Source organism: Corvus cornix, chromosome 6 (genome assembly GCF_000738735.6).
Source record: "Corvus cornix cornix isolate S_Up_H32 chromosome 6, ASM73873v5, whole genome shotgun sequence".
Taxonomy (NCBI): Eukaryota; Metazoa; Chordata; class Aves; order Passeriformes; family Corvidae; genus Corvus; species Corvus cornix.
The window spans coordinates 21,614,998-21,636,496 of NC_046336.1; the positions used below are offsets into that span (position 1 = coordinate 21,614,998).

Consider the following 21,499-nt stretch of genomic DNA (forward strand, 5'->3'; position numbering starts at 1 on the left):
CTTGCATGCCTATGTGTAGTACCTAGTCCCATCTCTCTGCCCCAGTAGCCAGGCCCTGGGAGAGCCTTTTTCCTTCCCATGCCAGAATTATGCTAATTCTACATGCAGACTCAGCAGTGTGTAGATGATGTTTGTCTGTCAGAGATACTAATCTAAGACAATCTGAGTTGGGAGTGATTAGGCTGTTATCTAGAACTTGATAAGAACTGCTATTTGTCTAGTAGGGAATTATCTTAACTGAGAGCCTGTTGCCTTGATGCTGAAGGACTGACTACTTTTATTCATGGCTCCATAAAATGGGGTGGAGGAAAGGAAGGGAAGAAGAGAAAGCAATGTAATCAGTAATCACAGTTGGTGGCCACAGTGCATTGATTTGTTACACCTCAGAACAGGGTAATTACATCTGCAAATAATAGTCTGTGGTACTGGAACACCGGCACAGTTTGAAGCTTGGTTAACATTCTGAAAACTCGACCACTGCTGAGAAATCTTTGTTTCTGTCTGTCCTGGGAAGCCATATGATCCCTGAACTTTCAAGTACACTATGTTCTTTTATGCCTTGCCAATGTTATCTGCTGTGGGGATTTCTAAATTGAATTAGAGCACAGGAGAGCATCGGTTGAAATTCCTCTAATAAAACATGCATTTCAGATTTGACTCTACACTATGTAAGAAGTAACAGAATTTAACTAGGAGGAGGGGAAAGTGGGCAAAAGGGCTGGTTGGCTACTTAAACTCTGGAAATAATTGTCACGAAGCATTTGGTTGGGGGCAAGAAGGGCTTATGTCTTCCCAGGAATCAAAGATGTCTAACCTGATCTCGTATTAGATGTTCTATGTACACCAAACAGAGCTCCAGGAAGACTATTCCCTAGGCCAGCCCTCTTGGAATTAAAAGAGAAAAGTAGATTGGATTTTTTTGGAGTGGTTGTTCTTAATGCTGTTGTGGGTATAAGGCATGAATGTTTAGCACAAGCCCAGGCAGGGAAAGCTCAGATGTCTTTGGCAGACTTAATGTGGAGAGGAGACCATCTCTTGCAGAGCATTCACCCAGTGCAGTCAGATGGCAGCCAGATTGCAGGGTTACCTCTGTACAGGCTTGTTGGAGCAGGCTCCCACCCCTTGTGGTGCTTCATTTGGGCTATAGATGAGTTAGTGCAGGCTGAATGATGTACCAGTACTGTGCCAGCTTGGCAGTCACTTTGTGGCACTGCACTGTGTTGGAGACACACAACCTTAGATCACAGAATAGTCTGAGTTGGAATGGAACTACAAGGATCATTAGGTGAATGGCCCACATGGAGATTGTGAGCCTGGCATTATTAGCACCTTGCTCTGACCAACTGAGCTAATCCCAGGGTCATTTAGAAGCTCTCTGGAATAGGGACTGTCCTTTTGTCCTTTGCATAAAGAACTCTGCACCCTGCTTGCTTCTGGAAGTGCTGCTTCAGGAGAGCCTTTTTATTTCATGGGGGAGGGATGAAAAGTCAGCTGGCTGTGGACTGCCCTTGTCCCAGAGGGGTTCTCCCCAGCAGGAAGGTTTGAGCCCAGCTTCACGGCACAGTGAGGAACAGAGCCCCGTATCTGGGGCCAGGAGTTCCCTCCCAGTGAGGCAGGGCAGTCTGCGGCCCATCCCACTCTTTCCCTGTGGCCCAAAGCACAGCTTCCTTCTCACTCTGCTGGCCTGTGCCAAGGCCAGGCCGTGGGAGCTGATGTGACATGCCCGTTCCCTCTCTGTGACACCCATGGTGGCTGGCTGGACCCGGGGGCAGGTGCTCAAGCCGGCGAGATTGTGACTGCTGAGCCCAACATCCTGCGGGTTCTGCCACTCGATCCAGCGTATGCACGGAACACTGAACTGCCAGTGCTCCCCAGTTCTGCCGTCATGGACTTAAGGGTATTATCAGAACAAGGATGATAAAAATCCAGTCATCTGCATTTTTATACCCTAATCTTGCTCTTCATAAATAAGACCAAAGTGCATGTTATCTAATAAATTTTATTTGTTAATCACTTGGATGGCTGGAATATTTGTCCCCCTTGGGTTATATGTATATAAATGAAAATATTGTTAGAGATTTCACAAAACGGTAATTCAGAATAATGGAGACTTAATCCTCTTTTCATTAGTGAGCCACTTCAGGACATACACTGTGGTAAATTACATTGCATTTTAAGTCATTCTCAAGTGCTGTGCACTAGAAAAAAAAACATTAAACTAGTTTTGCATTGATAGAAGTAATTGTGTGGCTAATTTGGATAAGCAGCATGCATTAGGAACAGCAAAGGAATCTCTTCTTTATGTTCACTATCTACTCTACAGCTGCCAGATGGAATTTCTTATACAGCTCTTTAGCTTTTTTTATTTTCTTTTTAACAAAGCAGGGAGGAAGGAAAGAAAGTGCAAGGGGGTGGAAAAAAGGAAAATCTGCCAGTCTATCTGCTGTTTAATTCAGAGCATGAACACAGTCTAGTGGCTGGAGCACTAATATAGCAGTGAAAGATTTGCCTTCTGCACTATGTTTGGAGTCCCTTGAACTACTCAAATTAACCCAAAATTTCCAGTAAAGCCCTGTGAAGTCATAGAACGTAGTGGCCCATTTTCAAATCTTTCGATTGAAGGGATGTCTAATCCCACCACAAGATTTGTAGGGGTAAAATAATGCTTTTGGAAATGTCAGTCATTAGCTCTACGGTTTGGTAATCCCACAGATGGGGGAGGAAAACTGAGCTTTCTATCTAGAGGTGAACATCCAAGCCTCGGTGGAGCTGTTACATTTCTAACGCTGGTTTGCCACGTGTAGTGGAAGTTTCTGAGTACTTTGAGACTGAAAGCTATAAGTCATTAGCTACATAACAAAATACTATGTTTCTTAATTTTTTTGGCTCAACGTGCTGTGCAAGCCCTAGTGCTGTGTATAAAGATGCCAAACAATTTGGCAAGATTTATGCCTGGGAGTTAAGATCCAAGTCAGCTGTAGAGACTTAAAAAGAAAAAAAACAGGCATGCACAGACAAGGACAGCATTTGCCTTTGTCCTCTGCAAGGGCCTATACATCCTTTCCTTTTCTGCACCCCTCCCTGGCACAGGGGGTTCCTCCACCACTGCTGTTGTCCCAACCATACGTACTCTGGCTGCCAACCTGTAGCTGTGTTTGAGTGCCTGAAGCTTCAGCTCCTCAATAAAGTTGGAGCCTAGTGGCATTGGTACAAATACGCAATGAGAGAGGCTAAACAAGTAAAAAGTGGGAAGAAAATGGAGAGAAGACAATTCTCCTTACTCTTTCCTTCAGAAGTATTAGCTGTTCTGTCAGGCTGAGCACAGGGCTTCCTTGCCTTAATGCCCACTTCAGTCCTTATTTATATAGCAGAATAGTTTAAATTCTTTGCCACCCATGTTTCCTGCTCTTGAAAGTTCTTCTAGCTCCTATGACATTGATCACTTGTGCTAGTGGTGCTTCTGATGCTGGCTTTATTAAATTTAATTTGGTGTGCACAAGTGTACTTGGTTTTGTACTCAGAGTTGTCTAAAAGCTACTTCTCCTTGAAAATACCAGGCAATCACAAATTTATCTGGTTTAGCTGGGAAGCAAAAGTTTTCAGCATTTAGCAAACACCTAAATATACAACCTGTTTGTAAATGTGGAGGCAGATTTTAATCTTATTCCTCTTCTGATGCTTTCAGATTTTGCTTCCTACCTGTTTCCTCATGTCAGGTCTGTAAAAGGAGTGGAGTCATGGTATCATCAGAAGTTTTTTCCAAAGATGCCAAGGGAAGGAAAGAAAACCACCTATCAGCACTGAGCCTTTCATGAGGAGTCTACAAGAGTAATGACATATCTACTAGGCCTTATACCCATCTCAGTGCAGTAGGAGATAAACACAGTGCCCTTGAAATTAGTTGGGGGTTTGACCCTCAAAACTGGAGACTGAAGTAGTTAATCTACTGCCAAGAACACTATATTCAGCAGAAGAACAAAAATGTGCAAAAAACCCCTGTAATTTTGATTGACAAATCATTTTTGTGCATGAAGAGCTTGTTACTAAGAAATTACTCCCATTTTCTTTTCTGATGTTGGATAGAGGGCTGAGTTATTTGAATGTTTTTATTTATCAGGCAGAATTCAACACTGTTGAAGTTGCTGGACTTCTATCTTCCAGGGAGTAAAAACTGAGACCTTCTTGCCTTCCAGACAACTGCAAAACTAAAGGTTTTATTTTTATTTACTTCATTCTTTCAGTTTAATAACCACCTTAGATAAGAACTTCACAGAGGAACAACGTTTGTAACAAGTGTGTACAAGAGGGAGGGATCCAAGAGAAGGTAAGGATGGAGAATACCAGTCCTACACTTTCAAAAAATGTGCAAAAGACTCGAATCTAGTTTAGTAACTATCTTCAAGTAAGCACTTGCTCAGTGCTGAAGGCAGACAAAAATCAGATCTAATGACTGAGAGTCTTCAGAAAGAGTGAGGGAAGATCTACTCAGCAAGTTCTTGAATTTTTAAGAAATGTTCTGTTCTTCCATTTCCAGCCCACATGCCAGATGCATACCTCCCTTCAGGGTGAAAAAGTACTTGCCCTTTTTGAGTATGACTAAGCAGAGTGCTGTTTTATAAACTGGAAAGTTCTTGCAGAAGCCAATGCACATGTCTGGAGCAGTGTTTGCACTTAGGAGGAGGGTAAACAGTGCTTTGGTTTCTAAGCTTTTTGTAACTCAAAGTACATCAGTTGAGCTGAGAGCTGGTCAGCTGCAGTAACAAAAGCTTGCTTTGTCAGATGATTTCATGAAATGAATTGAAAATGGTGCTCCCTGACATGGCACCCCGTGCTGTTTTGCTCAGACTCCAAAGGCTGGCAGCAGCCATGAAGAGCTGCGTGCTTCCCCTGTAACCTCACACTTGCTGCACCCCAGGGTACTGCAATGAGCTGTGGCGCTGCAAAGGTCCCTTGGGTGGGGTTGTGTCTTGCTTTGTTTGGTTGGGGTTTTTTCCCTAACACTAGGCAAAAAAGGTTAATTTTTTACAAATACTTCTTGTGATGGAGAAGTCTTTAAAAAAATATTTCTCTAAAAGATCCCTCAAAGAATTTAGCAAATTTCAAAACTGGATTCCTCAGGTACCTGAAGGATACTTAAGCAAAAAGTACAATCCTGTGTTCCCTATGCCTGTCCTAGTCTTCATCAAAATTCATTTACTTCAGTTTCTTTATTTTACCCCTGCGTTCTTATGCTTAAAGCATTCATGGACTGTAAAACAGTTCATCTATTGCAGTCATCTTTAAACAGCTTAAAACCAGAATAATTGTAGCCTCTGTGCAATTATTTCCCAGACCCTCCTGCTGTGAATATTCAAAACTAACCAGTTATTTCAGCGAATTTCTAAGCCACATATGACTTTTTAAAAACTTACTTTTGCCCTCATTCTTTATTGTTGACTGGACTGGTTAATTGAAAACAGATTAAGCTGAGATTTTATTAAATATTATGAGAGTGTCCAAAGAAACTTAAAACACAGCATCATCTGAGAGAATTTTAATTCAATTGGAAAAGCTAGATTTGACTGGAGGGTGGAACAATTATTGAAGAATAGGCAAAATATTTTGGGACAGATGTTACAAATCTTAAAAAATTGCATTTTCATTCGTAACTTTTAAATTGAAATTATCTCCAAGATAGTTACACTTTCGGCACCTAATTTCCTAATTTATAAAGTGATTTCTGTAACACGACAAATTTGGTTTTCTAAAGTTATACATTATACTTTCAAAACCTTTTTGACTCTGTAATAATTTTTTTTTTCTCTGCAACAAGCTTATGAAATTAATAGTTACCTTGGCAAGTTTTCCAGTTCTCAGTCCTCTCCCCGCTTTACTAAATAGGTTATAAAAGGAAGAAAAAAGGAGCAGAAGTATAGGAAATGTATATTGCTTAGCCTTACCTGTAAGCTTAGGTGGGTGCTGTAGGTAACTGGGTCTTGTGTAGTGCGGCAGAACGACAAAAGAAACCTTACTAACTTTGCAGCTAGAGTCTATTTTTAGAGGAGGATTTGCTGACTCTGACCTTGAGTGCTACCCACTCCAAATGACGATCTTTACATCTGCTGGTAAAACTATTCCCTGATGTGACCTGAAACATTAAACCTGGCAGTTTAGTTACCTAGTCTTGGTATGACTAAGATAACATGATGCCTGCATGTTGACTATAATAAAACAAACTTCATCTTTGATGTTGTCCCCTTGTCAAGGCCGGTGCTATGTTTGCTGCTGCATGTGGGTGAGGAGCACTGCACTGCTGTTTCCCGTCATGCTATACACAAGTGATTTGGCACTGGCACAACAATGGGCAATGGGAGAGGTAGCATCCTGACAAGGTCCTTTTCTCTTGTATGTGCACCACCAGAAAACCATGTTCCCCTACCTCTTGTCTTGCCTTTCTCCAACACTTTCAGTACCTATCTGACTTACAAAATGCCTTTCCTTGCTGAGAGACAGACGTGCTGCTCAGCACTGCTCAGTTCTGGTAACATGAACACAGCTCACCAGAAAGAGGCAGAGGTGTACCCTCCAACCTTTCAAAAATTCTCTACTTCCCTAAAGAGCTCCATGCCTTCCTGCTGAAGAAAGCCTAAAACTTTCCTTGGTAAGTCACAGCCAGGTTCATTGAAGATCAAAGCTGGGTCCCCCAGTGTCAGAGTCACAGCTCTTCCACTCCAGTACTTTGTCTGCTGTGAATGGTGACCTTCATGGCCATGGGGCTGAAGGGCTCAGGGATCACACATGAGAGCTGGTACACGACATCCTCTGCATGGGCATTTGTTCTGCAGCAAACCTTGCCTCAGAGCTGCAACTCACATAACAGCATTAGGAGGAGGAGATTTTGGTGCTGCTGGAGTTAGGCTTGCAATGACCTAAGATCTAGCTGTCATGTGAGCATTGATATTTCTTAAGAGAAATTCTTCAGATCTGTTGCCTTCTGCCTGGGAGTGGAAAAAAGAGGCAAAAAGACCAGTCAGGGCAAGAATGTGGTACTGGAAGTAGCCCTTTGGTCTCTGGACCTCTTTCCTCCTGTTGAGTTGACCATACTGGGAATGATCTATCTGAGCAGACCTGCATGCACTGCTTGCCTATCTTTCTGGCTCACAGTGCTCTCTACTGTCACACCAGTGCCTGCAAAAAGCAGGCATCTATTGATGGAGACCTATTGTGGAATCTTTTTCATGTCTTGCAAGAGCAGAAACAGTCTTCTGTGACTGCAAATACCTGTGCCCTACCAAAGATTCAAGTGGCCTGAGCTTTTTTTCCAAAGTATCCAAGTCCCACAGTAGTTGCCATTAATTTTCAGTGGGACACAAATTCCTGACTCTGTCAGTTATTTTTAATGTTGCTTTAAATCCTTTCAATTGCCTTTGTCATCCCGTCTGTTTAAAAGATAAAAGTTCATCCCAGAAGGACCAGGGCCAGACTTGGTCATGGCCTGTGGCTAATGCTGCAGTACAGATGTGGAGTAATAAACAGTTTCAGTTCAAGTTCTGGGCAGTGGATCTGCTGCTGTTTCATGCTAACAGCATCACTCCAGCCAAGTTTCTGCATTACAGAGCAGCCAAGCTCCTCCCTGCCAATTACTCAGATAGTCACTCTTAAAATGAGAAAGAGCTTGGATGCTAGAAACCTGCTGTGCCTTCTAAGTTATATTGTAAGGTTGTTGTGCAAATTAATTCTTTACTGATAACAGAGAAACTTTGTGGAGGAGGAGATACAGACCTCATATAATAGAAACTCGCAGCAGTTTCTTTATCCCTGCAGGTGACCTGGTATAGGTAACATGGGTAAGATGATCCAGCAGACTGGCAGTGCTGGTGAGAGGAGGCTGCTCTGTGAGGGATGGGCAGTGGTCTGTTGCTTGTCTTTGACCAAGGTTGTTTTTCTGATGTCAGATCAATAGCATTACAGTGTTTTGTGATATTGTTATTTTCAGGAAGGCATGTGAAAAAAGTATTTTTCTGTCTGAATGGCTGTCAAAACAGTATGAGCCCTTGTTCCCTTCTCTCTGTAGGGTACTGAGAACATGTGCAGAAGATCACTCACCTCCTGGAAAAGTCACAGAATGGGTAAGATTGGAAGAACCACAGTGGGTCATCTGGTCCAACCTCCCTGCTCAGGGTCATCTTAGAGCACATTGCACAGGATTGTGTCCAATTTTTGAGACTAGTTGTTTGTGTTTCCATTAGTTTTGTTTTTGTTAACTAAAAAATCGTAGCTGCTGAGATGTTTCGACAGTGGCCAATGACTTGGAGTGCTTTGAGCCTGGACACATAGAAAACACAGGAGGAAGGCTCTTATTTTGGAAGAGGTAAGGACCTGTCTTCTGGAAAGTTGGATTGTTACCTTGAACTCCTAAAAACGGATGTGTGCTGTGTTATTGGTGATTTCTGAAAATCTTGGCCAAGCTGATGGTGGTGGTGCTTTGAAATGCAGATCACTCCCCATTCCTGGAGCCTTGCCTGCATCCAGCATGTTCGTGTTCCATGTGCAGATCCCTGCTGCCGGGGGTCAGCTCCCAAGGGCAGTCACCCACTGGCCACAGGTGCCACTGACACTTTCTGTGGAACAAGAGTATGGAACTGTGGGAAGGATGAAAACTAAAGTCCCATCCAGAGGGAAGGGTAGGGAAGAGGATAAAAAAAAGAAAAAGCTGCTTTTTTTTCCCCTAAAAAAAAATCTCAGAAGGAATGAGTCTCTTCAACAAAGAAAAGGAAAAGGGAAAGAAATTGTAGATTTCTGGCCAGACCACACTAGAGCTATAGTTGGAAAAATCTGACACACTAAGACTTCAAATTTTTATGTTCGTTTAAAGAAAAAGCTTTGAATAAAGTTCTGCTTTAGTAGACTTCCCTCCCCCATTCCAACCTGGTAAACTGGAAGATTTCCTCTTCACTACAAAATATGCTCTTATTTGGAAAAGCTGGGTTTTTAACAATTTCATGGGAAGAATAAGTATATAATTATATAAGATTGTCCTAATGGACATTTGCAGCTGTACTGAGATGCTAACAGCATGCAGAAACCATTATGTTTCCAGTTGTTTGGCAAAAGTTAAGAAACCTTATATATATATATATATATATTTAAAGTTAACTGTAAAGTAAATCCAGATGGTTCTGTCTCACACAGACAAGCAGTCTTCAAACTAGACATATAGTTGTAGCCTGGCTATAACTTGTTTTGATTACTGCAGATAGGCAGAAATGCTTTAAATGACTACACCCTCCTCACAAAATGCTGCGTGCCCTTGATTCTTGCTGAAGTCAACTGGCATTTATACAGCACTACATAAAACTTGTCTGACAATACCTTGCGTGCAGGAGTATCTCGCTGGGCGTTACTCGTTTAATTTCTCTTTGTACTGAAGTATTGCTTAATGGCCCCCATCGGGGTTAGGGCTCTGCTGAGACAGGCACTGCAGACCCATAAAACAAAAATGACAATTGCTGCCCTAAGTAACCTACTGTTTGAGCCTGGGTTTGTGCTTCCCTCTTCATCTCCCAGCTACAGATTGCCGGAAAATATTGGTTATATGCTTATTTTTGATTGATGTATTCAGAGTTTTATTTGATTCTTTAATAAGCGCTGTCTGTTGTGTTCATTACTTCATTTCAGCCAGACGTCAGTAGTGTTGCTGCTATCAGCAGGGGAATCAGAATTATGTTGACTTGTGAGGCCATTCTGCAAATCAAATCAAAGGGGCAGCTTTGCTTCACAGAGCAAGGATTTCAGTGTCTGAATGTTTTAAGCTGACACATTAAGGATCATTTCTGAAAGTCTGAAAATAGGAGAAACTGAAAGGTCCATCAGAAATTATAGATTCGTGGTATGTCACTTTTTTATGTTTTGTGGTTTTCTTTTTTTACTCAGTAAGCAAATGCTCTTGTAGATAAAGGCTGGTGTTGTTTGTCCAAGTCATGTAACAAGTAGACATACTGTTTTATGAGCTTCTTAGGCATTATTGCCAAGAGGGTAATTTGGATTTGACCTGATACGAGTCAGATTTACTGACCGGTGCATCTCTTGCTATGTCTGTGACAGGGCTAATAGCCCAGCATAGTGGCTGTGTTTGTAAGAGAGTATGTGGGTTCCTAAGCAAGTTCCCTGGGGGTTAGGAAGGAAGGACCCCAGTCCCGAACACGGCTCCCTGGGCTTGTGGGGTGAGGCTGGGGCCAGGGCTCTGAAAGGCATTTTGTTCACTGTTCTGCTTTTTCTCTCACTGTCAGCAGAAAAAATGTTCTGGGAGATTTGTGTTGAAATGGAGTATAGATCCCAAGGCATAGTAATGTGGAAAATAAGGATGAGGTTTTTCTTGTAACCTCCCCTTACCAAAGAATACTGGGAACAGGGAGAGCCTGGGGCCCCAAACTGCTGACTTCCCTGTTGCTCAGACAGTGCTAACAGAAAGCCCTGCAAGGAGAGCACCTACCAGAGGAATCCTATGCAGTGAGAGTACCCAGTGAGTACCTCATTCTGTGCTGTGCAGGGCATCCCAATGTGCTCATGAGGCCCAAAAATGGGGCATCTCCAATTGGTTAGTGTTTAAACTGACCACTAAAGAAAATGGCATTGCCAAAATTCAAGGTGGTTTTGTCCCTAATTTACCACAGCAACACACACACAATTGCACCAAATTCTCTTGACAAGAGAATTGGGAAACTGCCACAGTCTGTTTCTACTCTTGCTATTCGTGGGGATAAGAAGCTTTTTTTCTTCTGCTTCTCTGCATCATTAATAACGTATTGCTGTAGAGGTTCCAGAAATGTGTGGTCCAACCTATTTCCTAAGCATAGCACACCAAAAAAAATAAACAAAAATAGTAGATACTTAGTATGTAACTCTGATCAGAAAAATTGTCCAGACATGCTGTGAGCATGTTTCAGGTCAGAGTAATCTCATAGTATATGGAGTGCCAAATCTAGACTTATATAGAGCTGGGAGCCAGAAACTGGATTGATGTTTGGAGTCCACTTGGTACAGGCTTCTGGCTTGCTGGTAGGGCAAATGGGGAAACACCAGAGTTGCCGTACTGGTGCCATTGGTCTGGCGTCTGTTCCACTGACTGTGGTCAGTAACAAACCCCTTAAAGGAAACTGCATGAAATCTGTGCTCCTCACTTACAGGATAAATTTTCTGCCCTAGAGAAAATCTGTTTACTCTTCCCACTCCACCTCCTTAGATAAAGCTTGGCTGAAAGCCTGAATTTTTACATCTTTTCCAAAACTATTTATTTTTTTCCAATGTAAATTGTCTCTGGTGGTGGTTTTTCTTATTTATGTGACTATATGATATTCTCTTCAACTCTTATGCTCTTTGCCTCCAAGTGTTCTGATAATGAGTTGGACAGACTAAATAATGATGACAACTACAACACTAACTGGTTTGAAATATGTCCCCTTTTCATTCTTCCTTAGCAAGCTTGGGGGAAGTTTGCCCAGCCACTGCTCAGGTGCAGCTGTTCTGCTATACTTGGAACATCTGGTCCTGTGGTACCATATGGCTATGACCTACCGTCCTTCTAGAAGTAATCAAGTGCACTTCATATCATAAAACCCCACAACAGCAAAACAATGCCTCATAATCCACCAGGAATGCTCCACACCACCTCAGGGCAAGTGCCTTTTAGTGACTTTTTGCTCTGAGTTTGATCAGGTTCCAGACTATTTTAAGCTGAGAACACCATAAACGCTGGAAATTAGGTACTCCATTTCAGGAAAAATGCAAAATCCAGACTGAGTAGATCTGCAAAGCAGAAATAGAGTTGTTACATTATGAGAGAGATAGCAAGGCTGCCTTAATAGATGGCATTCAAGTACAGCTGCTTATGGTTCTTAACTGGTGTTGACCCACGAAATGCATACTTAGAAAGGAAATTGGGGAGAGCTAACACATGCCTGGGGGCTTTGAAGTTGTTATTATCATCCACATGCATAAGAACGGGAGATCCTCTCTAGTCCAGCAAGTACTGAGAAATGAATGAGTTTGGCGCATACATCAAAGGTCTTCACTTGTAATTTGCTTAAGAGATTAAAAATGAAATATGAGGGAATTATTGAGGAAGAGCAAGCTGCTGTTTTTTTCTCCCTTGCAGCAGGAAAGAACAATTGAGCATCTATTCTGACTGAAAGTGATTACTAAAATGCTTTCTGACAACCTGGAGCAAAACAGCAGTTGCATCAGTTTCACTGACATCAAATAAGCTTTTGATTTACTGAGACCCAACTGGACCTGTCCAGTGCCAAGGATTGTCTTTGAGAAGCAAACAAACTTGATAAAGCTCTTTTTTTGCAGAGCCACAATCTCTAAAGGAATGCATTGCCAGACCATGAAATGTGCTCTGCATTTCAGCTACCAGAAATGTTCTTTTTCAGAAATAAACTAAAACCTAGTGACAAACACCTGAAGCTTGCTACTTTTCCCATTCCTGTCAAATGTGATTTTTGCTAAGGTTCTTGAGTCTGAGTAACCATTAGGGAGGGAGACGGTGGTGTCAAGTTATTAAGTCATGGCCAGATTAGGAGATATGGAAGCCTGATAACAACTGTGGTCTTCTGGGAAAAAACTGACTGTGAAAGCTTTGGAGGTAGAAGGAGGAGACAAGTGGCTCCCTGGACCAGCTTCCAGCAGGATTACAGAGCGTAGGAAACTCTTATTTTTGGGATTTGAGGAAACACTCTGATGAATTTTTGAAAAGAATCCAGATATATTGGCACAGGTCTAGATCATGTAAGTCTTCCCATTCCACATCCTTTTCTGTGGCCGAGTCAGAGATGTTGTGGAAGGACTTGTTGCCCCTGAATCAAGATCACATACCTTTTAAATAGAGCCTGGCCTTTTTTGGAACTGATACAGGAATTGATGGATATTAGTCTATAACATGACCCAAAATGCAAGATGCTGACTACAGATAATTTCCACGTTTACTTTGATAATTTCCTTGACAGCATAAAATTTGTAAGTTTGTTGACTTTATATCTATCTATCATGTGCTTTAACACCTTTTTTCCCCTTCACCACACAAACTCTTATTGAGTGGTCTTGGTCCACATCATCATCTTTAGGTTGGAATTTTACCTGCCCTTCTATGTTCTGAAGTGGGTGGTCCTTAAAAAAATTTTGTCTGTTACTTTGTTGTCTCTTGAGCAGAATATCACCAGTTCAGCTCATTTATTGTTTTTATATCACAGAGGCACAAGGCAGTAGTAATAAAAATGAGAGTAGGTTTCCCAGTCACAATTAATCAACTACATTTATGAGCATTGCTGCTCTTAATTTTTCTGCTGTGTTAAAACAGTCCCTTGTTAACACAGCCAGTCTCTCCCATATCTTTTGACCCATACACATAAACGCATGCTGAAAATTTTAAGGCAAGTTATTAGCTTGACCCACTGCTTTTCCAGTAAGACTCCAAAGCACCTGCATTTCTGCAAGTGTCCTTTCAACACACCTTATTTCAGCTGTTACAAATGCTGATTTCAATATAAATTATGGATTCAGTCCTCTGCATTTTCCTGACTTACAGACAGTGAAGTGACAACCAATTATTTTAAAAGAACATGAATGTAGAGGATTTTCACTTGAATGAAAATGACCTCCAAGCCACCGCAGACCTGAGAACATAGCCCAGAAAGGAGCATGGAAAGAGGCATCAGGAGATGCTTTGCTGCCAGAAAGGGAGTGCCAGGGGACAGGTCTGGTCATCACTTACTTAAGAAGTAAAACCATGGGAAAACTGGCTGGATGGTCAGTGAGATGATTTTAAAAAAAATCTTTGGAGGAAAAGAGGACTTGGAGCTGAGATGCAGACATTAAGTTTTTGAAAAAAATGAGTTATCAAGAGGAGTTGCTGCCTAATGCAATTATAGCTCATTTGCTATCAGAAAAGTCATATGTATAAACAGTGCATAAAATTATTGCCAAGCATATTTTTGAAATGTCTTGAAATGTTTAGTGCCATGAATAAGCCTGGTTTTAGAGAAAGAGAACTACACGGCATGCCAGGGATAAATACAGGTTTTACCTATTGACTTGTCTCTTTAAAGAGAGAGGAAGAGAGCAGGTGGAGGGGGGGAAGACCAAAAGGAATAAAAACTTGAAAGTAGAATACCTCAAATAGTGTTTCCTTGGAAACAAAAAGGAAGATTACATCACAGGGTTCAAGCCTATAAATAGAAACCTAGCAGTGCAGATATAGAAGAAACTCTTGTTCCTAGAGAGAAAATGTAGAAATGAAGATGACCTCCCTTTAGACACTGCTGTCACAATGCAGTCAGGACAACTCGATCTTGAGGACCAGCAGTAAATTTAGCTGATGGTACATGACAGTCTTCTCTCAATTAGCTGTAGCAGTCAGCTCAGGGAACTGGTTCAGCTGGTGAGAAGAGGTACAATTTTCAGGCTGCTATAAATACCGTCAGTGTCTCTAGAGCCCTGCTATGCTGCTGTGGCAGAAATTACTAAAAGTCTTCAGCCTGAACTCTAAATCCTTTGGGCAGCCATGACAGGACAGTGAAAGCATCAAGTCTATATTAATGGTTGTAAGGAACAACCTGGGCACAGCATCTCTGTGCTCTGGTGGGAGTTCAGGCCTTTGGACAAGATGAGCTGCGACTCATGGGAGTGACTCAGGGTTCTGTCCTCCTGTGTTCCCCACTATGCCCTGCCCCCTTCTCCTGTCTCTCTCTCTTGATCCTGCTGCATTTATGTGACTGTCATTTGTGTGCTGAGGGCCGTGGGGCTGAGCAGGAGCACCTGAGGAGGCTCTCAAGGCAGGCACAGAGGGGTGGCTTGGCATACACACTGGGTGCCTGCCCATACTGTGAGCTCGTGGTCCCAGCAGTGTTGGGGGCCAAGTTCTTGCATCCTGCTAGCGTGAACTGTGATTGCGAGTGTTTTCTGTTTCTGAGTTATGTTTCCTGATGCTGTGGAATATTTATACCATTAGTTACTAAACCAAATAATGATGTTTTCATTGTTACAGATGAGTTCCTTTGGACTATGCAGTGGTTCATCTTACAACCTTTACTTTTTAGTGACATGAAACTTTTTCTCTGCTTTTGCAGCTGAACACTCATCTGAGTGTGTAAATACAACACTGCTAAAAGGATAGCTCCGAAATTGGGCAATTCATGCATCTTATGGGCTAATGTAGCTAAATCTGCCATCCAAAGGCTAAAGCCTTGAATAAATAGTATTAGTGTATAGTCTCTCCATATGTTTAAAAAAAAAATCGATTTGCTATGGCTCTGTTACGAAACAATCCCCTTCAAATTGAAACACAGATTTGTTCCATCAGTTTGTATGTGATAACCCAGGGCCTGGTCAAATTTCTGCTTTCTGGTGGGAATCATCTTGGTTTGAATAGGGATCTTAGTGTGATCAACAGCTCACAGAGGGTTGCTACTTCCCAGAGCTGACCAAGCAGGGATTGGAGGCACTGGTAAATGAAAAGATTTCTTAAATGTCCCAATGTCATGGGTGTTGATGATTCTGTAATATATATGTACGTATACATCCTTCCCTGGCACTGCTCATTATAAGGCATAGCCAAGTCAATGAAACAGCATATGCTCCCAGCTGCTTTAGCTCTAGGACATGGTGTGCCAGGTGGCAGGACTCTACTCTTGTAGGCTTTTTTCCATGTCTTGTAACATGGTACATACTCCTAAATCTACCAGAGAAACTCAGCTTTCCTTGACACGGGAAGAGGAGGAGGAGGAATCTAAGTTTATTGTGCTTGTCAAAAAAATAATGAAAACTATGAACTTTAAGACAAAGAATAAAATCCCATGCTTTATAAAGACATTCTCACAATGGGAAAGGGAGTATATGTGTGTGATACAAGAGTTCTAAACATCTGGGGCTCACAGAAATACAGTTCTTGCTTATGTAGCTACAGGTAGATGCATGTGTCTGAGTCTAGCTGTGATTCTGGATCCAAGACTGCTATTGCCGTTATAAATTTTTAAGATCCCAGATCTGTAAATATCTAGTGCTAAGGGAAATCTGGATAGGATTTGAACCTTGTAGTTTGTGTCAATCTTCAGTTTAATCTTGTGTTTTAATTTGAAAGAACTGTAAGGGATTTGGCATACTTCTTTTCATGGGAAGAGTGGTTTGAGTGGGGAGGGGATGCTGATGGTGCTTTCTTTGACTTGCTTGGGTTTGCTGCTGTAATCGTTCATCTCTGAATCATTGTGCCTGCAGAGTTTGCTTTTTTCTTTTCAAAATTTCAGTTCTACACTGTAAATTGATATTCTGTGGCACAATGTTCTGCCAGTATAATCACAGAGTTCCAGAAGTGCTCTTCCAATACATTGCATGGGACAACTACTAGGATATATAGGTTTTCTAGGATTTTTTTTCCCAAGTAGCCCAAAATTAATTTCTTTATTTTTTAGCAGACCAGCCTTTACTGGCAGGCAAGCATTTCTGAGCATTGGGATGACTGGATGACCAGCCTGAGAAAGATGTATTAGTATTTGTCTGTTAAAATGCTTTTGGATGGCTGGCCAGTCATTCTGGTATGGCACTGGTACTTGACATCTAACCAAAAGGAAGTGGGATAGCAGAGATGCTGGTAAGTTGACATATGTCTGGTGTGAAGCAGGCTGGATTAGAAACTGGAGGACTTGCTGGAGGTTAATAGTATGGTAAAACCAGTGCATAACCACACGGAGGTGTAATGGAGTATAAACTAATTTTTTTTTTCTTCCAAAAACTGACAGTAGGAAAAGACAGGTGAACTGAAGAATGGTGTGAATTGACAGAAAACAATTTTGGTTGTAAAATCTTAAATACTTCTTTGTGTTACTGACTTCTCCCAAGCACTCCCTACCTCCCTGAAGAGCCACATCCTGCTATTCTGCTTCATCAGATGAGCTGTTTAAATTAAAAGCACTCTGAGACTAACATGCATGCCAGAACTCTTTGCCTTGGTACAGTTTTCATTTCTTGTTATATTATGTCTCCTTTGATTAATACAAGTATGTAGGAAATGAAAAAGATGGTCACTGATTTTTAATCAGTTGTGTATTCTAGTCAGGTATCAGCTAATTACACACAGACAATTAACAGTTTCATCTGAGAAATATGTTGCTTAGCCTTCAACTGTGCAGGGTGTGCAAGGCTGGGACTTCCCTGGGACAGCTGAGGAGGAGGAGAGCAATCTCCCCTGGCCTGTGACAGTATTTGGTCCCAGGATCCAGGAGCTGGGGCGCAGCTTCTCCCTGTGGCCAAGTGCTGCCTGGCTGAAGCGGCTGGTTCTTCTTCACCAGTGTAGATTTTCCTTCTGCAAAACTCTTGGCTAGGGTACATCTTCTGGTTATTATTTCTTTAAAGCATCTTGTTGTTGGCCATTATAGATTGAGCCCTTTAGAAATGTTTTCTGCATGGGTGACTTGGCCAAGTCACATGTACTGGTACCTCCAAGCATGGCCATAGCCACAAAAATTGTGCAGCTTTTTGGTAGTTACACATACACACACAGAGGATTGGAAATGCAAGTCAGTGAATAGAACAAAAAATAAATTTAATTTTCCAAATATTCCTAGTTTGAATAGTCTCTGATAAAATGTTTCTCCCTCTAGTGAGAATAGCGAAGAAAATTGTCTTTGAGTCCAGCCCTGGGATCCTGCTGTGTCTCTCTTGTGAATGAGTAATGAAAAGTGGCCATTCATTGCTGAATGATTATTTTTCCCCTTCAATGGAGTGTGGGGGGAGAAACCCTCCAAAATCCAAGTCTTCTATGACTTCTATGAGTCCAGCAGACTAAAAGCACCAGGAAACCTCTGGAGGGAAGTAAAAAGTTATGAATGGAGAATAAAATACTGGTGCAGAGCAAAAGGGCTGTTGTGTATAAAGAGCAGATGGGAAAATGTTGAGTTTCAAGTTTAAAAGACAAGGATCTGAATCTCATTCAGCTGAGTAGGGGAAGTGGTTTGGGTTTCCTTTCCTTGGAGGTTGGCTCCATTTGATGAATTGTCGAGATGTGCCATAAATGTTTAAGATTTATAGGAGAGACTCTGAGTAATACTAATGAATAGCTAAAAATAGATATGATAGGAAAATATAAACTGACAAACAGATCATCCAGCATAACAATAACTTCATAATCATGCAACTGTTGCCAACTGAAGATGGGAGACATGGCTTGAAAATGAGCTTTTGTTTTTCACATCTGAAAGTTAAAGGAGTCAGAGTGGAAACAGATGTTCTTGAAAACAATGTGTCAGAATAACTCTAGTAACAGCCAATTGTCGCTAGAGATGAGCAAATAATTCCTTGCTTACTCTTCACCGGCTGATGGTTTTCCAATGGTGGGTGGGGTTTTTGTAAAGAACTGATTTATTTATTTATTCATTGCAAGCAACCTAAATGATGTTGGTGCAAAAGTTTTCAGTTTCTCACTTCTTACAGTTCTGTGCTTCTTGGGAATTTTTGTCAAAGAGCTGTTGATCTTCCAAAAGCAATCCTAAGGGCTTTAATGGATCATTTTGGTTGTAAATGTTTGTGAATATTTCATTTTTGATATTTGATATTAGATGGATTGATGAATTATAATTGTTATTGAATTAGGAGGAATTAGATACTTTGTTTTCATAGAAAGGGGTTTGTAGAACAGCAACTGTCAGAAGTGTTTTACACTGTGAATAACCACAGGAGTAGATCTTGTCTACTACAACAGCAGAATTATTGAGCTTTCATTTTTAGCGTCTGTCTGCTGAACACCTACAGAAGAGAAATATTCAAGTCAATGGCTGATGTGTGGACAGACAGAAGCATCAAAGATCCTTTGTGCTGCTATGAACTTTGTCTGTGCTGGGTGTCTCCTTAATGTGCTGGAAGATCTTTGTAGTCATGAAGATTACTGGCAACAACCAGTCTGCAGCAACTGCGGGACCCTATTCCTTGATAAGTAACATTTTGTGTGAGGGGAGGCTCAGCCCATCAACCATTCTGAATCCCAGTCTTGCTTTTGAGTTTGATATTTAAGAACTGATGTTTTTATCAGCTGGCTGGACTTGCTGTGCAGATTTTCTATTTGTACTATTGTGAAAATATTTTTATTTGCAATGGTATTTCCACTGGGAGATGCCTTTGTCTTCAGAGTAACTTCCCTGAGAGTGGTTTCAAAAGTTAATCTGTGGAGAATACTACATCTTGTTTTGCAGTATTCAGATGCCTCTTTACAAAGTAAAGTAAAAGATGTTATTCATTTTCAGGTACTATTATTACCCTGACTTGCCACCACCTTGTTGTCTGAAAAGTGGGTGGAGCTCAAAGATGGGAAGTTGTCATGGGCTTCACTTTAACTTAGTAATCAAATGAGAAAACACTAGATAAGACATGATATGGCAACATCACAGAAGCTGCTTTGTGGCAGGGTAGAGAATGGCTACTGGCAGAGGAGGAAAGAAAAGGACAGTTTTTTAGAGAATGAAAATGGGAAAAGTTTGCTTGAACAGCTGGGGTTGTTGAGCATCAAGATAATGGAAGGATGTTATGGAGGCAGAAGCAGACGGAGGAGAGACAGAGCCAGATCCTCAGCTAACATTGCTGGTATTTTTAGGAGTGCTTCCTGAGAGTGCTTTCTGTATATAAACAGTCGAGGTTCCAGGAGGCAGTGGTGAGGGGGAGCAATGTAACTCAATGATACTTGTACTGCAAATAGTACATTGCAAAGAGCAAATTGTTTGACTTTATTAAACTGCAGCCTCCTGCAACAGAACAAGGGTCTAGTTTCTAAGCAAAATAATTGTTGCCTAAAGAAAACTTATATGTTGGAAGTCCCATAGGCCCTAGATTCCTGTTTGACTTGGCTTCAGGAGCTGCACATACTGTTTGAACCTTAGACTATGAAGTAAATTTGCAAAGCACAAGCTGTTTTGAAGCCCCTTTCCACAGTAACACATAGCCTTGTTATCAGAAAAATACAGGGCAAAAGACAATGGGAGGAGGATCAAGTCTGGCAAGTGCGGTTGACAGCGCTTTGCAATTCTGGTGAGGCTGGCAGGAGCTGGGCAGATCTGGTCTAGGCATCAGGGCTATGCAGGAGAATGTTGCCTGGTCTTGGTGGGCAGTGCCAAGGTTAAAGCAGAATTGGAGCCAGGGGCTAACTTGGAACAGGGCAGTATAATGCAGAACCAGGGTCTGTCCCAAGACCGCTTCCCTCCACCCTTGTTTACAGGCATGGGGGGTTATTTAGGGCGCTGTACCTGAAGAGTGGTCCTGTGTGTGCTGGAAGCAAAAACTACAGATGAAGATGCTCCCATAGGAGAGCCATCCTTGCTGCAGCAACTCCAAAGCTACCTGTGCAAGGAGGAATGAATCAATGCACCTGAGAGAAAGGCTGACGCTCTTAGCTACACATGGTGAGTACCTGGACAGTATCTTGGCTGGCATTTCTTTCCATGGGAAACCTGTCCTTGGCACCATCTCTTTGCATGAAACTTGTTGAAAATTTCTGTCCTCTCTTCCCTTGGCTCCTTGCACAGCAGATTTATGGTCTCATTTTCTTTTTACAAATAAAACCCTAAGTGCAAATCCAAAGGATAAATAACACAGTGCAGACATGCCCATGGTAATATTCTCTGTATCACTGCTGAAAGTCTGAGAGGAAAAGATGGCGAAGGCAAGATATCTCATGTGAGAAAACTCCCCTCATGCTTTCTGCCAGTTCTGAAGGTTGGAGAGCAATCCTGTTGTGCTTTTCCCCAAACATCTTGCTGCAGCTTAGGCAAACTTCAGGTGTCTTGTCTGCAAAAAGGGGCTGAGGCACCCATCCTCCTTGGCAGGGTTTTTGTGGGGGAGGTATACCAGGTCCACCACAGTGCTCAAGGTTTCTCCTTCATAAGGACAGAATGGACAGGTGTTCTTAAATAAACCTCAGCATTTGCTCTGCACCGGGTAAAGGTGTTCATGGAAACGGTAGTGGTGTCACTGCCACTCTGCCCATTAATATCTCTGCTGTTCCGATTGTTTCCACCCTGCCTGCGGCCTCAAGTGATGTGGCTTGGGCAGAAAATATTCAACCAGGGTACTGGGCAAGTGCCACAGAGGCACCAAACCTGCAGGGCTTCTTTCAGCTGACTCAGTGGCACTGAAATGGACAGCTGCAGCCAGGACTAAACACCTCATGTTAGCAAGGGTGGCTATCAGGGAAGGGAGTTATTCCTGATTTCTTGGGCTGAGCTGGTGGTTTACAACTCTGGATCTTGAAATTATACCACAATATATACCTGGAACCACCCCAATATTGTTTTCATTCTGCCTTGATTTCAGCTGCAATTTTAAGAGGCTTTTATTTAAGTAAGCACAGGGGCAGGACACGTGGGTCAGAGGTTAGGGCTTAATTGTCATCAATACAGAGCCTGCCCCTGTGCCCCTGCCAGGCCACCTCCATGGTGCTGCAGCTCTCACAGAGAGGGGAGCTAATGGTGGGTTTAGGAACATTGTC

The 21,499-nt window shown here is 42.0% G+C and overlaps 1 protein-coding gene across 2 annotated transcripts in view; it reads right to left on the minus strand.

The window, feature by feature from the left end:
• Positions 1 to 21,499, minus strand: part of DUSP29 (dual specificity phosphatase 29) — a 53,875-nt gene that overhangs the window by 22,035 nt on the left and 10,341 nt on the right. The window contains exon 1 of one of the 2 annotated variants that reach the window (XM_010412495.4): positions 5,940 to 6,193. The exons of the other annotated variant lie outside the window; for it this stretch is intronic. The gene's annotated coding sequence lies outside the window, so the exon portion shown is untranslated. Of the gene's footprint in view, positions 1 to 5,939; positions 6,194 to 21,499 lie in introns of those variants that run through there. 2 annotated transcript variants of the gene reach the window in all.